Source organism: Stegodyphus dumicola, chromosome 4, assembly GCF_044657685.1.
Source record: "Stegodyphus dumicola isolate Sdum_Otavi_A_Nest chromosome 4, ASM4465768v1".
Lineage (NCBI taxonomy): Eukaryota > Metazoa > Arthropoda > Arachnida > Araneae > Eresidae > Stegodyphus > Stegodyphus dumicola.
Genome location: NC_140771.1, coordinates 172,285,891 through 172,309,872, shown reverse-complemented (window position 1 = coordinate 172,309,872; position 23,982 = coordinate 172,285,891). Strand labels below are relative to the sequence as shown.

General features: G+C 31.6%; 1 long non-coding RNA gene across 1 annotated transcript; it reads left to right on the top strand.

Annotated features, from left to right (window-relative positions):
• The first annotated feature begins 1,761 nt into the window (after nucleotides 1-1,761).
• Nucleotides 1,762-23,353, top strand: LOC118197421 (uncharacterized). The gene is made up of 3 exons (XR_015040525.1): nucleotides 1,762-2,051; nucleotides 5,984-6,081; nucleotides 23,205-23,353. It is a non-coding gene; the product is annotated as an uncharacterized LOC118197421 (long non-coding RNA).
• Nucleotides 23,354-23,982: the final 629 nt, after the last annotated feature.

Genomic DNA, 23,982 nt, shown 5'->3' with positions numbered 1-23,982 from the left:
GTAAATGTTAAATCCGAGTCTGTCATTTTTTCCAAGCATATTTTTATTATTATATTTATTTTACTTATTTGTGATGAATTTATTTTCTACGCTTTCCAAATTATTTGGCTAATTATCTGAAGGTCTATTCCGAATGTGTGTCTAGCCATTCAACCAAAACGAAATCTGAAGCTAAAATAATCACACAACTCACTTCCTAACTGCTTCATGGCCTGTCTTATTAAAGGTCTGACTAAGGTGAATTTCTCTGTCACTGTAATTCTTGTTTTACTAGTTAGGACAGAATAATTAAAGGGTTTACGTCGCCAAAATGAAAGTTGGTCTTAATACACCAACAAAACATTTGTGGTGTCGAGTGAGGTACCACACAACACAATTATCCATTGCTTAAACTATACTCTCATTTATGCTCACCCTATAAAACAAATGAATGATATGTTCGACGAGATGCAATAGTTTTGCACAATATCACTCTGCTAATAAATAAATAAATAAACAAAAATAAGTAAAAGAGAATGTTTGATATTTTCTCTTGGCAGATTTCTTTTCATATACATAATGAGTATTTCATTTCAGATACATTATGAAATACTAACTACGATTATATCCTTCTAGCGCAGATGTTAACAGCGGCGAATCCGTGAATCCACAAGAAATACGTGAAAATTTCAATTCAAGTGTATGAACTGCTTAATATACAAATCCATTCATATTGGAATGAATATCGTTACAAATTTCTATTCATATCATTACCGATAATTTCAAAATTATTTTCTCTTATACTTTAATTAAGCAAATAAAAGTATATTTATCGCCTGAAATCACATTCATACTTACAAATATTAACCTTATTAACAGAGAACCTTGTGATACTTCTTTAGCAATTGGAAGTAAACTCCAATGATGGAACACACTAATTTTTTTTTTTGCACTAAAAAAATGGCGACATACAAACAAGAGAAGAAAAATTATATCAACTTATTTTTTAAAAAAATAATTACGTGCTTCGTACGAGAAAATGCATGCAGCTCTCGAGCCTGCATTTCAATATTGCCAGTAATCTGTACATTATTTATTATTCATCTATTTCAAATGCAATGCACGAGAGATTAATAACGATATTAAAGCTGTTACAACCTCTTCCCCAACGGAGAGACTTTTTCCGAAGGGAAATGTTCTGTAAAATTCTAAAGTTTATGAGCTCGGCATTCTGAATTATTTTAAGAAGACGTAATTTCTCCCATAAGTTCCAAACTTTAGACAAAACTTTTAAGTTTTCAACAAATACTTTTACACCACATTTAAATAGAAAAAATGGAGAACGTTCAAATTAGTCTTCCTTTTTTTTTCTTTACGGTGCCTAGATCTCTTCCATGTTGGACCAGTTCCTCGGCTATAATTCACAACAAAGCCTTTCCTCAGTTCATTTGTGCCTTTCGGATAATATTCAACTTTCATTTGCTTTCGACAATTGTTTTCTTCGTCTATTAGTAGCGGCTTTGATATTAAATCGAAAGCCGAAAGATGATGATAACGCTGCATTGCAAAATGATTCTCGATATTAATTTCTTTATCGGAAGGTTCTCTAGCTATCAACTGGGTTACTTCGTAAGGAAGTAGTCCTAGTAAATGAGATACAAATTCTTCTTTATCAATTTGAGCCCATTATGCTTGCCTTTCAAACAATAGCAAATATAGATTGATATCTCCTTTCTTGTCATCGAATTTCTGCATAAGGTGACGCAGCTCCGTTTTCGGCCGGATCTGTCCGGTATTTTGAGACTTTGTCTCTGCTTCAAGTCTTAATCTCTCTAATTCATACTGTTCTTTCCTTCTCCGCTCTTCCGCTTCTTCCTGTCTTCTACGTTCTTCTCTTTCCTCTCTTTCTGTTCTTCTATTATTCTGTCTAAGACTCCTTTGACGAATACTTCATCATAATCTCTACTTTCAACAATTTTCTGTTTTAAATCGACTATTTTCAAATCTGCAGTCACATGAACTCCCAGTTCAGCCGCGAGATTTTGCAAATCTTCCTTACGAGCTCTTCCTAAGTAAGACATTGTTTCTATGTTTAAAATTAACGAACACTGTTTTCTTTGTACTTCCTCAGAACAGCTCAATTCAATTACTTTAATTAATTAATGCAGTAAGGAATCACAAAATTAAATACACTCTGTTAAATACGTATATCTCAAAATGAAATATTTAAATTATATGAAGTTCAGACTCTCTACCACATTAATTGGGACTAAAATAAGATTAACAACATAGAGCAATATATATATATATACTGTCTGGACAACTAAAATGAATATTAAAAATAATATCCAATATGGTAATAAAATAAGACAATTCAATATTAAGAAAGTAATATTCTGGCATCGCTAATATTGCGTTCAGTGATGAACTAATAACATAATAATAAAGCAATTCAATATTAACAGGAAGTAATAATATGGTATCACTAATATTATGTTCAGTGATGAACTAATAAAATAAAAATACTCACAATTATTCGAGCTCGTCGGTGCCTCCAAAATAATATTGACTGTGATACTTCTTTAGCAATTGGAAGTAAACTCCAATGATGGAACACAGCAATAATTTTTATTTTGCACTAAAAAAAATGGCGACATACAAACAAGAGAAGAAAAATTGGTGCTACTTTGGTAGACGGTTGCACGGATATTGGCGATTTTTGGCGATTTACCTTTGGCGAGTAAAACAACTTATGGTAAACCCATTGCTGGATAAGTTATTTATAGTAACCGATACTTTGTTGTCATTTTATTTTAAAAATAATGCGTTTTATTGTGCATAAATTCCGTGTTTAAAATATTATTTATGGCTTTTAAATGTTAAAAAATTAATTTAATTTTGCATTTTTATTTGAAATAAAAATTTTATTGTCTATCATATTTTATGAAATTTTATGTTGTGGATGATGTAATCAATGACGTCACCTGACTTTAATTCGTTTTAATATGTATAAATTTAATCTAATGTTTTAAACATTATTTATGGCTGTTAAATATTAAAATACAATTTAATTTTGCATTTTTTTAAAAAATGATTTTATTGTGTATGAATTTTTAAATAATTTTAACTCTAGCCGTGATGTAATAAGCTCTCTGATTGGTTATAGAATATTTGTGCATTAACGAGCTGTAATCAGCTCCCTAATTGGTTACTGACAATTTGTGCATTTCCGCGCCGTTTTAAAATTTAATTCATATCTTCGAATTCCTTCAAAGATGTCTTCAAAGATGTTATCTAAATAATGATTCTGATTTTTTGTGGTACTTATAAATAAACAACAGGTTAAATACTCAAAAAAATGTAAGTGCATATTTTTTTTAAATTTTATAATTGTATACTTCAATTTTTGTTAAAAAAAATTAATACACTATTTTCAGAAATTGCTGAGATAATTATTGTCCATATGTTTTAATGTTAATTATATTCTATATAACGTATTTTAAAGTATTTGTATTTAATAATATTCTAATTCTTTTAAATGTTGGTATGATGGTTTTTAATTCGACATTCAATTTCCGTAATATTTTAGTCTAATTAAACGTTGGCCCAATGTTTTTATAGCGGTGTTTTTATTCTCTTCTTTGCTATATGAAAGTAATAATAACCTTACTTTAGTATTTTATACTCATAGTAAATGTATTTATTTACACTTGCCTGCCATCTTAAGAAACGACATTTTCAACAAAAAATTAATCCATTACTTTTAACGATATTTATTTATTTATTTTTTTTAAAGTTTCGAATACTTTACTATGCGTAAAAACAGCGTTTTTCAAGATGGCTGACGTTTGTAAAAATCGCGCCAACAATTGCGCCAACGTAAATCGCCAAAAATCCGTGCAACCGTCTACCAAAGTAGCACCGAAAAATTATATCAACTTATTTAAAAAATAATAATTACATGTTTCGTGCGAGAAAATGCATGCAGCTCTCGAGCCTGCATTTCAATATTGCCAGTAATATGTACATTATTTATTATTCATCTATTTCAAATGCACGAGAGATTAATAACGATATTAAAGCTGTTACAACCTCCTCTGTCTTACTTAACAAAACAATTTCTTGTTAAAAAAAGTTCATTTTTATCATCAGAGGGGCTATTACTCTCTATCCCAATTTTTGCGATGTTTCGTTTTTCAAATCAAAAGTCGATCATATATACAGGCTTCAAAATCTGATTCCTTTCAGATATTTTATTTTAATATCTTTGATTTATATTATGTTACTTTCATTAGTTTTCCAGAAGCAGTTTCCCAAATAATTAAGAAGAAGCAAAGAACAGAAAGGCCTAGGAATAATCTTCAAAATAACAGTAGCTTACGAATTTCTAGCGGTAAATGATATTTAATTTTTCATATGATTTCAATCTGCGAATTAATAACGTAATTAAATCCGGATTAATAAATATTTTCTTCATAAAACGGCGCGTCTTTAAGATTATGTTTAATTTTAAAATATTGTAATATTCGAAGATTCAATGCATTTTTGCATCACTTTATTTTAAATTACATAGAAAGGAAAAATGACAGGTTTGTTCAAAATTTCATTGTTGAAGTTTTGAGTTAAAAGCATTCCTGCATTTCTTTAAAGTCCCTAATTAACTAATAAAATAACGTAAATATCTTTAAATAAATTAAAGTTATTTATAAATAACCTTATTTTATAATTATCTTGCCATTATTTATAATTATCTTGACATGGATTAAAGCCCTGACTATAAAAATAAGTTTGTTTATTTGAGGAACAAGGAAAAATAATTGTCACAAATCATCAGCGCTAAATAAAACTGTCTACAAAAATGTTGAAAATGGAAGTATGGGACAACAACAATCAAATTAACTGGCGTCAGAGTATTTGGAAATTGTTTTTACCCACGGCAGAAAATTTATACCATGCAATTCGGAATATACAAGTAATTCAAAACTAGGGAACAAGCCTAGGAGTATACTACTGTAGGAGGAGTAGGGTACCCAGAGGAGATTCGGAATCACATAGCAACGTATGGTCGGAAATGTAATCCTAACGCGATGAAGGAGATATTAGGGGCTGCCACAGGAAAAGCGTCGACAGCCACCTGCAGGGATGTTAGTATGGAAAATATTAATACATTGAAATCGCAAATTGGCATTTACAGATCATAAGGTTAAAATAAATCACGACTTTCCTGATAATGAAATTACACGTTTCATAACATGGGTACCACATGGAATCCCGGACATATTGAACACGAAGATGAATTATTTTAAAATTGCCAGTAGATTTCACAACATTCGAGGTTCCATACTGTACCCCAGGTTGCGAATGTCGGGAACCTCAATCACAAGGAGAATCAGGACCTCAATCATCAGGAATCTTTAAAATGTCAGTTTGCGATCGCAACGAATACCAACAAATTTTTCCTTACTACCTCTTATCAGCTGAAGGATAAACAACGATGTAGGAACAACAAGCCAATAATAAGTGGAAAAAGTCTTTATTTAGGGATAATTTACAATACATGTACATTTTCAGTTTCACAAGAAGTGCTCAAAGTTCTGACCATGCACCCACTATCTCGCTAGGACTGCATATGAGACCTGCATTACCATGAGGGCTCGAGTCGTCTAGATATACCCTAACACTTTTAGAAGTTTATAAATCACTCTGTATAGAGAAGATAAAATATAAAAATATAAAATTATCTTATAAAATTTTACATTTGCTTGAATTCAACAATGCTGTTAAATATTTTTATTAATAACATTCTTTTTTGACATTTATAAGCTAGCTTCTTCATTCTAAATGATGTTCATTCTTACATTATTTAAACCGTTTCTTAATATCAACTTAACATGCATAATCTTCTGAATTTATTCTCCACGTTGAACTGCGTGAAATATACACGTAAGTAAATTATTAATGCTATTTCTGTATTACATATAAAATGGGTTATTTTCTCTTTCAGTGTTTATGAACTGCCTCTGGGTTGACTGTGATTTTAATTATTTTGAGTTAACCGTGGACTTCGTCCCCAGCATGATCACTTTTAATCAAAGTTTGACTGTAAGTAATTCACCCTTAATGTAATATTAAATTTCAAAATATTATATCACTCGAATGATCTACATTTTTGCCTGACTTTATGTCCTGTTGTACAAACACGTTAAACTCAAATCTTTCAAAATATCAATGTAAAATGCAAATATAAATTTTCTAGAATTCTTCAAATAATTAATAATATTAGCATAAAAGACTTTAAATAATTAATGCTATATAAAATACGTTTTCGAGCAAAGTAAATTAGTAGAAGACTTGATGAAGTAAGTTTATTAAACACCCACCAATGATTCTAGCAAAGAAAATTATCTTCTGGACATGATTGTCCACACAATGTCCCAGCAAACATTGTGAACAAACAGTGACAGAGCAGAGAGCAAGAACAACGTCCGATCCGGATATGGAAGTCCTCATCAAAAGCTCCGTATTTCGCTTTCACTCGAAATATTTTCCGTTTCCTTTCATTGATCTAAACGGAAACACAGTCCTGCTACCTGCGGGGCTCTCTGCGAATCGATTGCAATACAACGTTTGCCGGAGACTAATGGATGGCAGAGATACCAACGAGCAGACAACGAGACGTGACTACTACACGAGGAAGGCGCTTTGGATCATAATGATTCGTTCCAAATTATAATTCGATATGGGCAACTATAAATTCCTTATATGGTGTTTGGACAAAAAGTAATCATGTCTTTAACAACCTCCGATAATTCGAGAGAGCTTTCTGTTCCAAGTCCTGAAACTTCTTCCTTTGATATTTTGAAAGATATTTCTCATTTTCAATCAGTCAATTTTCGATGAATATTACTAAAAGTGCGAGAATTTGTAGCAATATTTTATTAAACAAATCTCATTTATTTTATATAGTTATTGCTGGATTTGTTATATCATAACTTTCTAAATTCCGATGGAGAGATTATGCAAGATTTAATAACAATATACACAATGCGACAAGTGTCTAAAAAAGGGCACAAATAGATTGGATTATAACTGAATACTTTTAGTACATAAGGAATGTACTAAACGTGTATAGTGTATATGTTGTATATATTATAATGTCTGAGATGACTGTCTCTGTAAAAGAGATATATAGTATACATACCTAGTCCAAGAGTGAATGCATTGTAACCTGAATTAGCGGACAGAAGGTTATCTGAACTAAGACTTGATTTTTAAGCTCTCAGACAGGTTAGGGTAAACCTTAAAAATTGCCTATTACGGCCATCAGGAATTGGCGGCAAACGTGCACGTTTAGATCCATCACCGACTGAAGGGTAAAAGCCGCTGAACACTGGAAGTTCGGTTCGGGTTTCAGGTTCTGGCGAACGGGTTGGTTGCACGGGCGTTTTGGGGTTTTTCCCGTGTGTAATGTGGATACGAGCCAAAACAAACCTTACCTCATTAAGTGATAATACATTTCACTGTCATTGAGCTGCCCTTCTGCGAAACATTCATTTAGACCTTTTGTTTCATTAAAAACTGCAGTGTAAAAATTTATTAATATTCTATACTTGTTCTTTTTGCTTCATTTTTTCGTACCAAGAAATCAAAATGAATATGTTAGCTGTTTATTTCACAGATAGATATTTTATGAAATATTATGGTTTTAAAAACAAATTCTGAAAATTTAGAACAACGGATACTTTAGAACAACGAATACGTATTTTCGAATCCTCTTACGTAGAAGCTGCCGAATTTTCAGAATGCGCGAAAGTTTAGCGATCGTAGCATAACCATTCTTTAGGCAACCATGTTCATAACAATCCTCCCAGCAGGGCGAGAGCGCCATTTTCATATGGTCCTTTTTTGGTTGTTGTTCCTCTCCAAGTTTCAGTGGTTTTTAAAAACAAATTATGACATTTTTTGCAACTCAAATTTAAAAATATGTGATAATGGAATTTGTTTGCAAAGTAATGGAAGAAACTTAGCAAACATTTCTGCAACAATACAGTATTTATCCTCAAAATTCCTAAAAGGAATAATGATGAGATGAGTTTGGTAAGTAGTTCATATACAAAGCCGAAGTTGTACTCATTGGCGAGTTAATGCAGTACTTTGATGTTTCCTAGAGCGAAAGGAGTTTCTTGGGTACATGGGGAAAGAAACAGTGCAAAAATTTACAGAACAATTTCGAGAAAATATATTTTGTTTTTTAATGTATTGTATAATACTTATTCGAGGCCCGGTGGCGCAGAGGCTAGCGCATCGAGCAGCAGCACCACAGGTCCGGGGTTCGAACCCCGGGCTGGGCAAGGTCGATTCAGCCTTTCGTCCCTTGATTTCCATCACTTGGGTCGCTAAAATGAGAACTAAGTTCGCTTGGGACTTAAACACTGGGGGTCCTGCGACAAGCTGACCATTTGTTCAGGGCATGTGCTTACGCACCCCAGGGCCCGCGGTCAAGAAAGCAGATTTTGGGGCACTCCAGCCTTGGCCCATTAGGGCTGTTTGAGCCACTAAGTTTAGTTTTTAAAATACTTATTTAATAACTAAAATCTGTTATTTTACATTGCTAAAATTTCTTTTTTTAAAATATGTCAATGATTTAGCAATCTTCTTTAAAAAAGTAGTAAAAATCTCCAACTTGGGCCGGATAAGTAGCTTTTTCCAGTTTTACCCAGCTGAATAATTTTTTTATGATTGCAATCAGCAGTAAAATTCTTGCAGTTACTGAAAATCATATAAATGATAGAACTACATAAAAAACTGTATTGTGTAAATATGGTGTCTTAATTATCATAAAACCTTAGTTTATCAGCTGTTTCATCAAAGTTACTTTCGTTAAAAGTTAGTAAAACTTAAATCTCAATTCTCTTGAACTAAGATACTGTAAGATACCGCAAGATACTGTAAGTCAGAGCCTTGCCTATATATGTTTTCATCCGAGGAAAAGATGTAAATTTGAGCCTCTAGATATACTGAAAATTGGAAGGAAAAAAACGAATGTGTATATAAAGTTGTCAGATTTCATTTAAGATGTTGTTAAAGTTAAAATAATCTATTATATATTGTTAAAATTAAAATAATGTATTATATATTGTTAAAATTAAAATAAGCTGTTATGTATTATTTTACTAATTGGCATTTCTTAGAAAAGTTTTTCAGAATATTTTCATTTTTGCAATCTTCTACATATCACTCAGAAACGCGGCTTTGTCAAAAATTCTTCGGCTTTGCCCTGAAAATGACCAAGGAATTTTCAGCATTTTTAAAATATTTTATATCAATTTTATTAACATTATTGAATTGCTGTAATATATATGTCATAATAAAAGCAAAGGAAATGACGGAGACTGTAGATGCGTAGTTATCCTATATTGAAGAGGAAGTAATCTGATTGCGGCGTAAGCTAATGTGTTGACTTCGTAAATAAAACTTGGCAGTAGAAGCGATTTTAATTCCATTTTTATTTCCAATTGGTATTTGTGGCCACAATCACTTGGCACTCTAGTCGTGCCTTTCCACAGAGGATTTACATTTTTGATATTGCTGAGATAGAAAGCAAGCTAACGAAATTACATCTTAGCACAGCACAGAGCAAAAGCTGAAGTGCGTAGTTATGCAAGATGGAGGCACGCGAAGAGAAAAGTTTTGGTATACAAGGACAGTTTCAGTTCCCAATGATTACGTCATCAGAGCTGCGCCGATCATAGAGTGATCTAGAAATGACGCAATGCAAAGAAGTTATTACGATTTTAGAATAGAGAGGAAGAATTAATGTTTATAGTTTAATCTCTAATTTTGATTCATATATTTTTATCTTACATATTCCCCCCTTCAAAAAGAAAAAGGCTTAGCGACAGAGAAGCCTTTTTAAAGAAAAAGAGTTAAAGCACAAGCAAATTAAAAAAAAATATATATAAATAATAAAATTTTGATCCTGTAAAGTATTATTTATAAATATCAATTTTTTTAAAACAAATTTTTAATTTTTAAAGTCCTATGGAATTTTTCAGCATTTCAGTCCAAAAGTCTTTTTGTTTGAGAATTCACATAATCATAATTCTTCAGGGAAGGTTCTTGTTATTACAGAATACCACAAAAACTTTTACATAATCATTACTTATAATTAAATGTAATGCACATAAATATTTATGATATTAATTTTCATATTGATAAATTATATTTTAATACCATATAATAATAGGAGTAAGCTTCAGAAATTATGGTTTCACCGTTATCATCTTTCATTTACAATTCCTGATTTCACCAAACTGGAAGCCTCGCAATACTTCTAAACAAACATATCCATCAGTAGGGCTGTCCTCTTGCGCTAACCAGTGTGTTCTCTGCACTGGTGGCCCAGGGTGCCTAGACAGTTACTTGAAAAGACCTCCGTTCCTTGCATTAAGGTAACTGGCCTTTGAGAACTGCACTAATACATTCCATAATAAAAAATATAATAATAATAATAATATAAAAAAATTACACACATAAAATGAGAGCCTCCAACATTATCTTGCATGAAGAGGGTAAAAGGAACAACTGTACAGAGGTAATTACAGGCCTCTGTTGAAGGAACCAGTACACCCTCATCATACTATACTTAACACACAATCAGCCATAAATTTAACATGCATTTACCATAATTTCATATTACGTATCTGTAATTTCACTTATTTTTAACATCTACTTCATTTTTAGAATAATTATAAAATTCGTATTCAAAATTCTCAACAAAATTTCAAAAACATAAAAACTTATCTTAATATCCTTCCCTATGAATAATTTATATAGCTTAAAATTAATTACTTAATTTGCTCACACATAATTATGAAAAATTAGAAAAATTAATAAACAAGAATTTCAGATTTTCTCCAAACAAATTGCAGAAATTTTAACCAAAGTTGAAATGAAAACTATAGAATCTGCAGCACATTAAATAATTTAGTTCCTGAGCTAGGTTCACACGAATGTAATAATTTTTGAGCTGTCATTAGAGCTGCGCCGATCATAGAGTGATCTAGAAATGACGCAATGCAAAGAAGTTATTACGATTTTAGAATAGAGAGGAAGAATTAATGTTTATAGTTTAATCTCTAATTTTGATTCATATATTTTTATCTTACATATATATATATATATATATATGATGTATCAGCTTTTGTCCAGAATAAATAGATCGTTGAAGAAATATAGATATAGTCGTAGCTTAAATTATCAGACGATAAGTTTAAAAAACAGGATCCATTTATTATTATTCAGGAGAAATAGCAGTTACAAAATCAGATATCCGGAGTGAATAGAAAGAATTACTAATAACTTTTTGCATGAAATTTACTGCATCGTTGCATTACAGAAAAACCCCGATATTCTTTTGCGAGTCCTTTTATATCCTCTGGAAAGGCGGAGCTTCCAAGAAATGACGTCAGTCTCGTCAGCCAATCAACTTCGCTTTAAATATTTCCAGAACATTCTAAAACTGTACGTGTAGAAAAGGCGGGAAAAACAACTTGACTACGGGGCTGTGCATTTAATTCCACGTACTTTCAAATAAGAGACCGTCGCCATTAAAAATGAAAAGAACATACAGTTAGAATTTTAAGTGTATTCTTGACTATGAAATTTTATTATTACATATATATATATGTAATAATCGTATGTTTTGTGGAAGATGAAAACAATTCATTTTTAGTCATGGCCGGAAAAACCTGCTGCGTAGATGACGGGTCATTACGGCGTAATGGATGATCGCGTGGACTTTGTAGACGTACGACCAGCTTGATAGTTAAACATAATTTATTATTGAATGAAAGATTTCTTAATAAAAAACTGTAGAAGACTAGGGGTGCTAAACGGCACCCCCCATAATTTTAGATATGCAATTACATTTTAAATAATGACGAATAGCCAACACAGATTGAGCGACAAGCTGTCAACACGCAGGCGAAGAGAGAGAAACTATGCAGTTATTAACTATTTATACAAGATAGGTGCACAAAGTACAGCTAAACTGTAATTGGTTAAAATTTGGGTTTCAGTCCTGTTTGCATCATCAAAATTAGATTTTTCTGGAAATGACGGAATGCAAAGAGAGGTTCCTATTTTTAGAACTTAGAAAGGAAATGTACGTTGTTAGTTTAATCTTTTACATATTCTTTATTTTTCTTATATATGTGTGTAAGATAAAATATATCTAAATCAAAATTATAATTTAAACTAAACCCTAATTCTCTTCAATTCTCCCTCTCGGTTCTAAAAATCGCAATAACATCTCTCGATTGCGTCATTTCTAGACCATTCCATTTTGCATGGCCTGCTCAGCGCTGATGACGTAATAATTGGGAACTAAAACTTTTAACTCAAACTAAAACCTTTCTCTTTGTGTGCTTCCATCTTCGATAACTACGCACTTCAGCTTCTCTCTCTCTGCTCTGCGTCGACGTAATTTAGCTATGCTGCTTTCTATTGCAATAATATCAAAAATAGCAATGTTCTTGAATAGGCGCGGCTAGAGTGCCAATCGAGCTGAGGCCACAAATATCAAATGCAAATAAAAATGGAATTAAAATTACCTCGACTGCCTAGTTTTTTAGATATTACGAAGTCAACATTATCAGTATACGGCACAATCAAAATTCTTCCTCTTCAGTATGGATCTAAGATCTATAATATCTAGATATTATGCATCGACGCTGCTCCTACTTTTCCTTGCTATTTATTATTACAGTTTATTTACTCGGTATTCCTACATCAGTACTTCTAAATTTTGCGTATATGACATATATAGATATATATATCTATAGGTACACTATTTACAAAATCTTTGTAAAGTAGATCAAAATTGCTGATTTTACAATTCACGCCAGAGAACATTCCGTTTCTCCCGCCGAAATAACTATTGCTGAAATTAAAGGGATACAGTAGAAAAGTACCAATGGATCGGCAGCATGATGGGTTTTAGGCAAGATTAGTCTATGCAGATCATTACAACAAATGAATGAGTTTAAGTACGTTAGATCCAATAATAAATTTTAACATTAGAAAACAATATACAGTAAGACCCCGCTTAACGCTGTTTCGTTTAGCGCTGTTTCGGTTTAGCGCTCTTTTATTTCAACCCGGGGTTCTCCGAAATTGTGCGCAGCGCTAGGTTTCCAAATAACATATCCGAAACAGTGTAGTTGTGTTTCTTGCTTTGTGGACGCATTTTTATCATTTGAAACATTTGTTGACATTATTGTAAGTTTAAATTTGTATAATACTATAACGATTAATACAGTGACAAATATTATGATCTTTAGTTTTTATCATGGGTGATAACAAAAAACAAGAAAAGAAAGCAACCAGAAAAAGCATTTCACTGGAAACTCAAATGCAAGTGATTAGAAGATTAGATTCTGGTGAACGTCAATCTCAAATTAGTGCTGCATTGATTTTGGCAACTTCAACAATAAGGACAATTCTTAAGAATAAAGAAAAAATACTGTCATCGGCAACTGCAACTACGTCAAGCTCTGCAACTAGAATTACCCGTTCTAGAAATAACATTATAGAGGAAATGGAAAAACGACTGTCTATATGGATTGACGACGAAATTGAACGCAATATGCCATTAAGCCAATCTATCATAATGCCTTCTTGACAAAAAGGCAGAAAATTGGAAACCCAGAATAGACTGAATGATCTGACTGAGAATTTTATTTGTTTTTAAAAGTATATGCGTTTATATTGTTTTTATTTTTGTAAGAAATAAATGTTTGATTTTATTTTTATTAAAAAAACATTATTAAATTTAATGCCTAACCATTTTTTATCCGTCTTCCCCTAACTCCATTATTTACATGTTAAGATAGCCTCGCTTAGCGCTGTTTCGCATTACGCTCTACTTCGATGGAACCTATCCCCCGCGTTAAGCGGGGTCTTACTGTATCGCATTGTGAAACCTCAGCATTTTTTAGGATTAACTAATGTTATTACTTTTTCTCTTAATTAATTGGATTGTGTATGATACAATTCCTTTTGGATACGTCTAAAGCTGAAACTTTACAATCATTATTTCTTTTTTAAAATAAATTTTTTAATTTGTGCTGCAAATTGGCGCTCCTTCTAGTTGTTCACCTGAATCAAGTGCCTCACCTTTGCCACAACTTTGGTGTAAATAATGGAATTTTGATCTGTAAAAAGCCGAAATAATTTATCAAGCAGGACTGTGTATATTCAGTCTGTAGGAATTAGTACATTCTTCATAGTGTGCTTTCGCGGTTTAACTGGCGAGTATGCACACCTGCTAAATAGAAGATTCGTAATTCGTATCCATGTGCAAGTTTTTAAATACGAGCCAGTTTCCCTTAGAAAGTTCTCCACGAGGGCATAACTCCCTTGCATGTAGTGCCTAGGGAAAACATAAATAATAATAATAAAACAACAATGGAATTTAAAATTTATTTAATGTAAATATAACCATCATGCATAAATAGGCAATTTCACAGAATTATAATTAGAAATATGCAAAAGATTTCTATGAACAGTTCCGAATGTCTTTAATGCAAAAGTTCATTTATGACCTGTTCATAAGGCTTCTGGAAATTATTTGACCTATGCTGAATCTCTAATCTTAATACTTTAATGGGATTCCCCATTTAAAGGGAACATGCGAGTGTAAAATTAAAAATTTAGCAAAAAAGGCAACTTTAGTAGACGTTTTCATGCGTTTTTTCCAGGAGCAAAGAAAAGAGGAGAAAATTCTCCAGAATTTGTTTTCTCTTGAAGATAAGGGGTTTATTTCTTACCTGCTTCAAAATAGATAGAACTATTCAAAAACTATACCAAACTAAGGTTACATTCTTCGCTGAATTTCAAATGGTTGATTAAAATCGAAACCAAGCTGAGTGGTGAATTTATCCTTTATCTTTCTGTGTCCCGTTTGCAATTTTTATAAATCTATATTGTCCTTATTTGGTGTCTTTACGTGAGCTTACCAAATTGTTTTGTAATATTTTGATTATATTAACCAAATCTGTGATCACAGTAAACGAAGTATTTTCCACTTGTGCGTATGGAAACGACCGGGACTGCAGCAATTCGATAAAAATTTCAGTTTGATAACATTAAACGGAATCTTCCATATATAAAATTGCATTTATTCATTTAATATACATCTGTGATCATTAAACTTCGTTGATTGGGAGAATCTTTAAAATATTAATTTTCTTTTGGGAACTCTTCAAATAATACTTTTATTTATTTCTTTATTTATTGTGAGACCTCTGCCATACATAAGGTGATACAGCACTTGATGTTAGGTTGAAAGCTCTGAAAAGCATCGAAAAATAAACCATTGAAATTATATTGATGTTGGATTGAAAAGCATTGAAACTATGGTGACGTTATGCGGAAAATAGAAGAAAAATCACTATATATATATATATATATTTTCAGTTTTGCTCATAGAAAGAGATTTTATATTATGCTAATTAATAATGAGAAAACAAATTATTTTAATTATTAATTATTTTAAATGGTTAGTTTTTCTGATCAATTATTTTAAATGGTTAATCTCTGAATGAAGAATGATGATAAAACGGATTGTTTACGACCTGGTCAGGAATTCTTTCGAATTTTGATTTTGTCTTATGGAACCCATAGTGTAGTTATATCGAATCTCAAGATTCCGTGGAACACAGTTTGAATACCATTAATATACGCTAACATTAAAAATACCTTGAACGTACGTTCAACCTAAATTTCTAAAATTCAGAAGAAAAGTTTCAGTTGTGTTCATGATAAGAAGCAAAAGCATTCGAAATACCAAGATATTGATGTTTCGCCTCGTTAGCCCCGAAAATACATAGCCATTTTCTTTATTTGCCAACAATCCCTTGAAACAAATACTCCAGTGAAATCAAAATCAAGAAAGATCTTCCTCATTGAAAAGTATGCTCATCGTTTCCATAGAAACACCGACTCCTGGAGAAAGAGGGAAAAATGCGAGGAGCGTAAAAGTAAAATGATGAAAGAATAAAAGCAAAAAAATTCTAAACAAAAGGAAGAAACAGAAAGAAAAGAGCCGAAGAAAGATTCAGTTCCTTAGAACAGAGAAACAGGAAAAAAAATGTATAATCAATAACACTTTTACTTTCGGTTTTTCTTTGCTTTCTTCTGTTCGTAATTAATTTAGAACAAACAAGATGCAAAAGTAATGCTTGAAAAGATGTCTCTTTCATGGATGGGTGGGCGTACACCGAACTAAAAAAAGTACCTTTCAGAAAATAGAATACTAAGAGAAAGAGAACATTTTATATTTTGAATGGGTAGTGTAAAATAAATGGGCTTAGCATACAAAAAGCTGTTGTTTAAAAATTTAGTAAGACATGCTGATTTTTACTTTTTTTTTTTTTTTTTTTTTTTTTTTTTTTTTTTTGTTACTGTGCATTCTAAGAGAGGAACAATAAGAATCTACAATGTATTGAAATTTCTTTCCTATTTTAACACTTAACACGTCGCTAAGAATCTTTAGTCAGTCGCTTAAATGCCAAAGTAAGTTTTAAAGATATCTTTGTTTTTTAAAAACCAATACTAGACATGCTCACAATACACTCCCTTTGTCCATTATTGACGCTAGTTTGGTCTTTTATTTCATTTTAATAATTATGAATTGTCACCAAATTAGAATTAATTTAGTGACAAATTTGAAAAAAATTAAGTTTTTTAAATTATTACATGGAGTTAAAAATAAAATAGTTAAATTTTAAATGCATTGTTTTTTAAGTATTTGTTGAAAAATCATTCAGACGCATTCTAAGTACACCATATTTTATTATTTTAAGTTTCAAGAATGTACATTCTGAATTCTAATGTACTTATGTACTTTCTCTGCAAAAGAAGTTTGTTTCTAATATAAAACAACTCCACCGAAATCATTATTTATTACAATTTTACTCATAAAAACATGTTTGATATTATTTAACATAACAACAAAAATATAAACAAAACGTTTTATTTAATTATTTATTTTAAATAATTAAGTTTACTCAAGAAACATTTTATAATACATTTTAGCTGAATTTTAAGAAATGAAGATAAATAAATTCAAAGCACTTGTTGAGTTAAGAAATTATTTTTTTGTTTTAAATAATGTTAAAATGCAGCAAAGCAAACAGTGCCACCCAGACGGTATAGTGGTTAGGAGAGCTTACTTCGGTACCTAAAGGCTCGGATTCGAATTCCGGATAAGGCTTGGATGTTTGTAAATGTATAGTGTCTCTACGGCATGGGGGCACTGTAAATGCATGGCGAACCGAAAGTTCTCTCGAGAGGTTGAAGGTAAGGGAAGAGAGGTGAGAAATCCTCGGACCCGTCTCCCTGGGTGCTCTCCATCAAAATCGGGGACGGGACTGAGAGAAGTTGTTTCCTTGCCATGATGAATTCCGTGGGCTTGTTCTGATGTTACTGTCAGACAAGTCAGATAAGTCACAAAAACATTCTACAACACTCTTTCTGTTCTCCGTTCTTCGAATTAAAAGTTTTCTTAAAATAAATTGGAGAAATTTATTTAAACAGTGAAAGTTTTCTTTAAATACAAAATCCAATCCTTTATATCAGCAGTGTCAAATGGTGACCCACGTGCCGCATGCGGCTTCCGAAACAATTTTATGAGATCCGTGAAGACATTTCAATTATGAATTTGTTGCAATGATTTCAGAGAATGAATTGTTACTGAGATTTCAAGAGTTTAATTATTTTTTTAATGTGTGAGTTTATGTTATTTTCATTTTCATTAAAAACTAAAGTGAATAACGCTGTCATAAAATCTATAAATGGGGGATCTTACTAATTTACATCGTGGTATATATATATATATTACTTAAAGATTTGAAGATAACACATTTTATTAGATTTTATTCGTACTTGTCAAAAACTAAATAAGCTCAGATACGAATATTTACTGTAAAAACAATCCCTTTGTTCGTGAATACATTTATTTATTATAACATCTTTTCCTTACAGTTAAAAATTAACAAGAAAAAACAATGTCCAATTAGAATCTACAGTCAGAAGATAATTTCCAGCAATTTCTTTCCAAGAGGTATAATTTCTTTCCAAGGTCTTTATATTTTTTTATTATCTTTATCAAAAATTTAATCAAGAGCGAAACGTCATCAAGTACCACGATATAGTAAGATATACAAGAAATTTATCATTAAATACATGCAAACATATAAATTCTTATATATGCACCGAAGAAAAATTCTATACGTAAGAGGAAGAGACTAACTTTTCATTATTTACTCTAAAGTTTTGTTTTACTTACAAAACGTTTTCAGAAAAACTAAGAAAGTTATTATCCTTTTTTTTCAGTTTAAATTAAAGTAACTTATTTAATGATTAATTAAACATCTAAAAACAACTAAAAAAAAGCAACAAAATCATTTTTATCATCACTCGTAATTCGAGATTATTACTATACTTAGACACGTAGATGCTTTTTTGCCAAACCATATAAATCTTTTGTAAATTACATAACAATTATAATATAGAATACAGGCCAAAGGATACGAAGCTTTTTTACGCCACAGTAACCTGTATAAGATATTTTCTCTCTTTTTCCAGCATGGCTTCGTGGTGTAACGGTATTACACTCGACGCATACTCGAGAGGTCCAGGTTCGAGTCCCGGTGAGGGCATCGCTCATTTTTCATGTACTCATGCTTCAAAATAACCTAATATATGCACACCTGTACTATGGCATTACTTATACTACTACGGCATACTTATACTACTACATATTACTACGGCATCTTTCTTGACAAATGGTTGTGAAACATGTTTTAATAAGATAAGCATATCAGCCAGACTATTTAAATAACTGTACAACATCAAAGAGCATGTATATTTTTTACAATGCATTTACGTGCAAGATGGTAATTCCTGGTTTATACATGTACTGTAGCACTCTTTTATACATACTGCATATATTTAGATACTAAAAATCTGAAAAGCTGTTCATAGGACTCAGTTAAGATATGGCCTTTGATTTAGGCTATTTAGTCATGAACTGTTTTGTTGCGGGTTATTTCGTAATAAATTATTTTGTCGTGGACTATATTGACGGGCTACCATATTATAATATGGTTTAATTACTCATTCACTTTAGGGAGTTCTTTTGTAATCTATAATATTCGTCTTGCTCAAGGAAGAATTTCATCGTTACCTCTTAGATTTCCAAGAACAGGTTTATTTTTCTTTATCTATAAAAATTATTATTGCTTGAAGTTTCTGCAGGGTTTAAAGTTTTCCCCTTCACCTGTTTTGGTTATCTTAATGAATCCAAAACTCCAAATATCTTACTTTCTTGCTGAATTGAGGCATAACTGAAACCCTGATGCACTTATACTGCAGTAAAACAAGAAAACGTATGAAATTTTACTGTTCAGATTAACAGCAAAATATTGCGTTGCATTTTCTTGTCCAGTGATTTGTAGAATGTAACGAAATTAGTCAAAATCATCCATCACATACGTAAGCTGCGGTTATAATTGAAGAACCATTGTTCTTGAATTGTTTTATTTAATTTTGATTTAATCCTTCGGTAATTGCTAGATTAAGCAATTCTTTCTTGCGCGATATCTGTCAGTAGTAAATTTGTAATGCCCCAGCTGTGTTCGTTTGCCTCTACTGCGAGGCGTAACTGGAATGTAAGCTAAGCTCTTTGATGACCATCAAAAAGTTAAAATGACTTGTTTTATTAGTTCTCTTAATTTTGGACCGATTCCTCTTATTCATTTTTCCTTTCATTGCCATTTACAGCGCAAGTTATAACATAAATTGCTATGTTTAAGAGTTATAAACTAAATATTCACATAAAAACAAAACAAAAAGTTTTACTTTAGTACATAATTTTTTGGTGCAATTTTTCTGATATAGTCTCCTAGTTCTAATTAAAATATCAGACAGAATTTTATTCCTAGCATTTACTTGTAAAATTATTTAAACAAACTAATTAGAATTTTACAAATTAAGGTTATTTACGCGAAGTTATATTGCTTCTGATTTTACAGTAACGTTCTTGCTACGGTATTCTCAGACTGAGCCAGAGACTTTAGATTAAGGCTGAAAATTAAAACTCTAACTTGAGAAATAACAATCTAGAATAAGACACATAATAGTAATAAAAAACCAAAACAAATCTTACTTTTAATCTTGTTAAGTGTTTCTCAATATAAATTCGGTATCGAGGTTGAGTATATCATATCCATTGAAATAAATGGAATAAATGACCTAAATGTTATTAGACATTCCTCATTTTTGAAGATGTGGAGTCCTCATTGGTCTTCTTTGAGAGCAATACTGCTGTTAGATTATTGCAATACAGCCATAAAGAGACAGTTGTGTTCTGAAATGGAAAAGAAACTACGCCAATGTAAAATTTATAACAAAAAATGAATCTTAGTTGGCCGTAGATTTTGAATAAAACAATCTAATCCTTTCTTAAGGTTTCCAGATTCTAATTTCTAATTTTTCCACGTTTCATTACAACTTTATTCTACAGACGGCGATACTTTTTTGTTTGCTTTCCGATACGTTTTTGTTTTTCACTGTAAAAGAAGTTAACGGTTCTCTCGTTTTACAAAACTGTGTTTTCTCGTGCAAAAGAGAGATCTGTATTTGATCACCCTCAAAATCAGCAGAGTTTCATTAAAAATCCATGCCAACCTGATGTTGCTTTTTTCCCTTAATTTTAAATTACATGTCTTCTGTTTCTTGCTTTGTTTTGACAATAAACTTTTCTCACAGCATATGTAATTGGGATTATTTTAGTAGAAGTAGTAATTTGTAGCTACATGTAGACTTCATGGTGATCACATCTGCACATTTGAACAGACAAATACCGTTTGCAGAATTCTAAATTTTGATAACATTATTTCTAAAATATATTTACTGCGAGGATAGAGATTTAGAGTTGCCATGTACCATTTAAAGATAAAAACAATTTCTACTTCACGACATTAATATAGTTATAGAATTATATTATATAGAATAGTTAATAAATATTATGGATTATATAGAATAGTTATTATACAGTTATTGTATAATTATATTCTATTATATAGAAGTAAATTTAATTTATTGCTAAAGGTGCATTTCATGTTTAAAATGTATGGTTTATAAATCACACATCACTGCTGATCTCAAATCCTTTTTACACATCAACTCTAACACCGACATTATTTCAAAGATAATTTCGGAAGCTGGAGATAATATATCTGTCGTCTGAATTTTTCTGGTAAACATTATCGTTTACGATAATGAAGACTTGGTTTGGTTTATATGATTCCGACAAAGCCTCAGGGGCTATCTACCTAAGGGAAGGGATGCCTTCGTGGAGGACTTTCTAAGGGAAACTGTCTCGTATACACATTGCACATGGAGAAAACCACGAAACTATCCATGCAGCCAGCCTGTTCGTGGGGTTCGAACCTCGGACTGAACTACCAATGTTCAGCGACTTTACCGCTCGGCCGCTGGTGGGCCTACAAGAGTGAAGAGCTGCAAAATTTCTAGTGTTTCTTTGGAAATTAATATAATTTTTTAATTAATCCAAAAATTCATTTCTTTAAATTACAAAACATGAATTATCTTTAATTTCCATGTTAGTGAATTTATAATTAAAAGAATCATATAAATGCGAAATGAATTCTTTGACTTCAAACAATCTTTTCCTTAAATTTAAAAAAAAAAAAAATTCTGGAATTTCCCTTGAGAAATCCAATTTGGCAACTTTGGCAGGAGCTTTCAGCATTCATTCCGTATAAAGTTTTCAAAATTACTTTCTCTACTCTTCTGTTCATCCGTGAGATTTTATGCCTATTTTTTATTGGCAACAAAAGTTGAATTGATACTGTTCCAAACATCCTGCCTTTTACCACCCATCCTTGTGCATAAAATTTCGAAAATATCTGCATTCCACACTTTCATAGACCTTATGGGCAAGCACTTCCCAGAAATCCCTTCTCGGATCTCGCGTGTACCGTGGACATACAAACCTATACTACTTTCCACTACCGTGAGCCGGAACGCGTTCATTCACGCACATGACATTCATAAAGTTTCCGCGGATGATCCTCCAGAGCACTTTACGACGGCGTTGCCATGGACACGGTATCCTCAGCACCTTTTGGAAATATATGTCATGTGACATCTCGATCCCGGTCTCTTTGGCTGAAAGACAGCACTCTCTCAAGCAACGGTTATCTCCCTGCCTCTTTATGGAGAAGACACTTTTTTCTTTCGCATTTTACACCTGTCATCGCACTTCAACGATAAGGAGAATATCTGGATAGTTCGTGCCTATCTATGCGTATCTGTTTAAAGTGCGACCGATAAAGCATGCCCTCAAAAGTGTCTCGGCTTGGGTCAGAATGGTGTAAGTCGAAATTTTCTAATAAGGCCTTAATCTGTACTTTATGTTTTTTTAATTAAATAATAACATTACTTTTCTGCAACTTTTATTCCAGGCAATTTAACTACATGTTACTGCTGGTGAATGTGGAATATTCATAGAACAAGAATCTGCATAATACAAAAACATTCCTAGTATATGAAAAACTAAAATATAAAGATATCAGATTAAATCTGCTGATTTAGAAAGTACGTTATTTACTTAAGACGTATATATCTAATTTAGGATTATTTTCAGAGACAGATAAAACTAAATATGATAACACCGTTACTAGTAAATATAGTATTCATGCTATAAACTGATAGTGATGACAGTGCTACTAATGTTCAGAAGATATATATAATATATTGTAAAAGGAGAGACAAATGGTATTTATCAGGTCAATATTATATACACTTAAAAGCAAGGTAAATAGTATTTATAAAATCTGTGTTACATACTCTTAAAAGGAAGATAATTAGTAATTATAATATCAATATTATATACTCCAAAAAGCAAATTAAATAGTATTACATCAATTATACATTAATATTTTTAATGAATAATGCCTAAGTAAAGAATAAAATCTCATACATATTTTCTTTCGCTACATTATTGTATTTTACAAGTTTGAAAGCACTTTTACATTCTACGTAAGTGAATCTCCCCATTCCATATTTTAATGATTTATGCATGCTCTTTAATTTTCATCTTCATTTCCATGTTTTTTGATATTCTTTTCTAGGCATCTGAGAAGGAAGATAACGTAGCTGAGACATTCAAGGAAACTTTATCTCTCTTGACTTTTCCACGGATTATCTTCAGATTTTCTTATGACAAGTGTTACTTTATACAACTATTAAGACTATTATAAAATAAAGAAGCATTTCTGGGTTTTTGACTTATTATTGAACCAAATGTGTATTTTTCAGATGCGCTCTTATTTTAACAAATGCGGATGTTTGCTATTGGCTGATCACCCCAACTGCTTACACAAAAATGTTGTTTTTGTTTTCGCCTTTGTAAGAAAACCTAAAATTAAATCTACGATTTGAAATTCCTGAAGGAAACAATATTATACATATAATAGTCTGCATTCTAAAACAAAAACAGGCATTTTTTGTAAAAGGCAAACACAATCAAGCTTAGTAACACACCAGAGGTTCTAGGCACCGGAAACTTCGAAAATCCCGCTATCCGGATATTATGTTTTCTAATTTTAGTGGCTTCAAGTGCTGAAAACTTCGAAATTCCGCACATCTATCTACGGCGGAGCTAAAATATTCCTTAGTAAGTTTAATATTACTACTGAGACTGTCAGGAGACTGATTGCCCCGTCTATGGAAATAGAAAATGAGTCTGAAGAAGGTTTAAATCAAATTTTTATTAAAATCTTTAAACTTAAGAGTTGCACGGGTTGTATTTACAATGAAATGTTTCTTAGCTCGTGGGATTTCAGACAACAAAGTAAAGTAATTCAAGGTAAAATTAATGCTAAAGATTCACGGCGTAAAGCCTAATAA